General features: G+C 40.8%; 1 pseudogene; it reads left to right on the top strand.

Annotated features, from left to right (window-relative positions):
- Positions 1–419: 419 nt before the first annotated feature.
- Positions 420–699, top strand: LOC132483390 (HIG1 domain family member 1A, mitochondrial-like; annotated as a pseudogene).
- The last annotated feature ends 3,952 nt before the right edge of the window (positions 700–4,651 follow it).

Genomic DNA, 4,651 nt, shown 5'->3' on the forward strand with positions numbered 1-4,651 from the left:
TGTTACTGGGAGGATTTCTTTCCTGATGGAAAGCTAGAAAACAGGACACCCTCATCTCATGCACTGGACCTTGTTTTTTTGTCCAGTGTGATTCCTGGGATGGCTGCGGCCCCCTGGCAACAATGAAGCTACCAGAGGAGAGGGTATCATGTTAGCAACGGCAGAGACAGAGAGAACCAGGGCCCTGGTGATATCACCGAGCCATGAGTGACCCAGCCCTGGAGTGGCCCCATCGCTGACTCTCTTATGATGGGAGAGAGATGATATTTTCCTTATTCTTGAAGCAGTTCAGGCTGGGCTTTCTATTACTTGCAGCTTCACTAAACCAAGGGGAAAGCAATGCGTTTTTAAAATAATCTAGAGAGAAGCCGATTGGAGACTGTGACATCTTGTCACTGTCTGAAGTTTCTTCAATCACTATGTCAAGTGACACAGATGTTTCTCTTTCTTCATTGGATGAAGATTAGGGATCTAAACTTATCTGAAAAGCTAGAGAGGCACCATTTGTCCCCATTGGAATGGCAGGTTTTGCAGCAATCATTGCATATGAATTATATAAATTGAAGAGCAGGGGCAACACTAAAATGTCTGTTCACCTGATCCACATGCGCGTGGCAGCCCAAGGCTTTGTTGTGGGAGCAATGGCTCTGTATGGGCTATTCCATGTATTGAGAATTCTGGGAAAAACCTAAACCTTAGAAGAGGAGAGGCTGTCTTGGTCTTGGTGGTGGTGCTTTCTTTAGTTAGACATCTCATATTGAGGTTATATGTTTATGTTGAAAGTAAATTCTGTGGATCAGACAATAACATGGTAATTTGAATATTGGCTCCCTTTCTTGCAGGCTTGATTTGCCTGGTGACTAGTTCACTAGCTAGGTCATTCAGGGGAGTCAGATTAGCACAAAAACATGTCACTTTTAAATGCACTTGATAGTGGTACAATGTCCACCTTCTTAAACTCTTCAGATAAAATTAGTTGTAAAGAGGACAACATGCTCCCAGTTGCTGCAGAATGTCATATGTTTTTGATGTAATGTAGGAATCCTATTTACCCCAGTTCATTTAACTCCTTCTGACGCATGTGGACTGAGTGCTGTTTTTAAGGGCTGGTTGGTCCCTGAAGAATGCTTCCAGAACAGTGCACGGACTACAAGATTATAAATCTCCCGGCAACTATGTGTGTGTTTTTAAACCAAACCTAAAGAGCTGGTAACAGCTGCTTTGAAGTAGCATCTATTTCAGAATCATAGTTTTAAACATGAGAATAACTTAACTGTAGATCCCCGCTTAGCTCTTTTGTAATTGCAGAATTATATTTTGCTGCTGTTATATTAGAATAATTTTTCAATGGCATTTTGAAATAGAAATGTGTATTTTAAGTGCTAATGCAAAGGTAAATGAAAACTACTTTTAAAAAATAAAAAAATAGAAAAATAAAATGAAATAAAATAACCTAGAGATAGACCTGGAGAAAGAGAGTGAGAAGGAGAGGGATTGGGGGAGAGATATGAGTTGCTTAATGATGGATCCAGGATATATTTTCATTTATTGTTTTAATTGTAAGAATGGCCCATCCTTTTACTTACATAAAAGATGATTTTTAACATCCCTTCAATAAATTTTGTATGAAAAATATTTGGTGGGGGAGGGATAAATTGGGAGATTGAGATTGAGATATACACACTACTATATATATATAAATAAAACAGATAACCAACAAGGACCTACTGCATAGTACAGAGAACTCTACTCAATACTCTGTAATGACCTGTATGGGAAAAGAATCTAAAAAAGAGTGGATATATGTATATGTATAACTGGTTCACTTTGTTGTACACCTGAAACTAACACAGCATTGTAAACCAACCATACTCCAATAAAAATTATTTTAAAAAAATACTTGGGGCCGTACAGACTACAGAAGTGTGGCCTTTATCCATGGTGCAGGCCAAAATCACTTCAAAATATTCGTCAAATACCTCAAGTTTATAAGACAGTCAAATTGGAAGTAAAACCTGGCATCCATCCCACATTACGAAGTATGGAACTTAGTCATTATTATGAAAAGAAAATCAAGGTTAATTGTTCAAATCATTCGCTCTCATTGACACCCCAAATCTCAGTGATTAGCGTCAGACAACCCAAACCAACCATGGTAACCCATTACTGAGACTAAATTTGGGAGAATGTAAAAGTGTCTTCATTTCTGATGAACTAAATAAAGGGGAAAACATTCCTCAAATTTTCCTCCAGTTCGGTAGCCTCTTTGCAAGAATCTAAACTCCAATCATATCAGAAGTGGGAGCACTGCAAGCTCTGATAAGCCCCTAAAAATTGTATGTCCAACTCAGAATTCAGAACTAAGAGATGCAGAATCAGGGCCAGGAAGAATGTGTAGTTATTTCTGGTTCTGCTGCAATTAGCCTATCAAAATGGACTGAAATACAGCTAGAAAGCCTGGTGCCTTCAGTCTAAAAGCCCTGGTCTTTTTTTTTTTTAAGTGATTTTTTCATTTCTGGCATCTTAGCTGTGGCTTTCTTGAAGCTCACATGTTTGGGATTTTAAAAAATATATTCTCAAGTGTTTTAGCCTTTAGCTTCTCAAGTGTTGAAGGTTTCCAGGTTCATATCCCTGTTCAAAAATAAAATCGGTTTTGGTCTTGCTATTAATATCTCCCTGTCTGTTGAACCAACGTTGTGCTACCCTTCCACCACTGAGTACAGAAAAATACCGCCTCCTGTCCTGGGTCTACTCGTTGTCCTCAATTTTCTTGTCTTTTCATTGATGACTCATAACCCAGGCAGGCCAAGCCGCACGGCTATGGATGAAGAGGGACATGACCACAGTGTGCCTTTCACTTCGTCCACTGAGACCAGGCTCTTTCTGCCATCTCTCAGGGGACATGCTGACCTTCTTCATTTGGCTTCCTACTGCAAGCCTCTGTCTCTTCACGGATCACCGGGGAGCGCCATAAGAATGTCAACGACCATATGCCAAACTATTAACGGAAAAGAATGCTGAGAGCCAGGCTGGCTGTGTAATTTACCATGGTGACTGATGGGACACACTTGACCTTACTGGAGAAGCACTGAAGCCAAGTCTGGTCCGAGCTCCATAAAGGATTGGGGAAAGCAGAGCGATGAATGCCCAGGCTCTGGGACCAGACAGACCTGTGAATCGCACCTCCATTCCTTAGCTGGTTGACCCTGGGCAAATAATTTAGCTTCACAAATCTCCAGTTTCCTCATTCTTTTTTCTTTCATTGAAGTATTTACAATGTGGGGTTAGCATCAAGTGTACAGCATAGTGATTCAGATATATATATGTTCTTTTTCACATTCTTTTTCCTCATAGGTTATTACAAGATACTGAGTATAGTTCCCTGTGTTATACAGTAGGTCCTTGTTGGTTATCTGTTTTATATATAGTAGTGTGTGTATGCAAATCCCAAACTCCCAATTTATCCCTCCCTCCCCTTTCCCCTTTGGTAACCATAAGTTTGTTTTCTATATCTGTGAGTCTATTTCTGTTTTGTAAATAAGTTCATTTGTATCTTTTATTTTAGATTCCACATTTAAGTGATACCATATGATATTTGTCTTTCTCTTTCTGACTCACTTCACTCAGTATGACAATTCTAGTTGCATCCATGTTCCTGCAAATGGCATTATTTCATTCTTTGTTATGGCTGAGTAATATTCCATTGTATATATGTACCACATTCGCTGTATCCATTCATCTGTTGATGGACATTTGGGCAGTTTTCTCATTCATTTTTATTTTATTTTTTGCTGTGCTACGCAGCTTATGGATCTTAGCTCCCCGACCAGGGACTGAACCCAGGCCCTCGGCAGTGAAAGCACAGAGTCCTAACCACTGGACCACTAGGGAATTCCCAGTTTCCTCATTCTGAAAATAGTTCTGGGAGATATTTCCCTCATGGAGGAATTAAAATCATTTACATAATACAGGGTGCTTTTTAAAAAATTATTTTTATTTACTTTGGCTGTGCCAGGTCTTAATTGCGGCGTGCAGGATCTTTAGTTGCGGCATGAGGACTTCTTAGTGCGCGTGCAGGCAGGATCTAGTTCCCTGACCAGGGATCGAACATGGGCCCCCTGCATTGGGAGTGCAGAGTCTTACCCACTGGACCACCAGGGAAGTCCCCAGGGTGCTTGAAATGAGTCAGTGAGACGTGTACTAGAACTTAGCCCCGTGCCTGGCACACAGCAGGGTCCCAAAAGTTAGCAGTTAATTGTGTACTGTAGCCAACCCTGCACCCTGCTAGCCAGAGTTTCCTCGCTCTAATTCTTTCCCCAAGTGATCAGCCCCTGTTCACACTACCAAGACCCTCAACATATCTTCACACTATCTTCCCTTTTTTCACCTTCTCCATTTCCCTAACATTTAATCCCACTTCCCATGATCATTTTTTAAAATTAATTAATTTATTTATTATTTTTGGGGGGTTGCGTTGGGTCTTTGTTGCTATGTGTGGGCTTTCTGGCAGGAGTGTGTGAAAAGGCCTAGAGGAAAAGCCAGAGCAAGACAAGGAACCCTCGGGAGGTGACAGAAAGGATCAAAGGGAGAAATGATGAGGGGCCTGAATGTATCAGTCATCAGGCTACACCTGCCCTGCGAGTTCTCATCT

The sequence above is a fragment of the Mesoplodon densirostris genome, chromosome 2 (assembly GCF_025265405.1).
Source record: "Mesoplodon densirostris isolate mMesDen1 chromosome 2, mMesDen1 primary haplotype, whole genome shotgun sequence".
Taxonomy (NCBI): domain Eukaryota; kingdom Metazoa; phylum Chordata; class Mammalia; order Artiodactyla; family Ziphiidae; genus Mesoplodon; species Mesoplodon densirostris.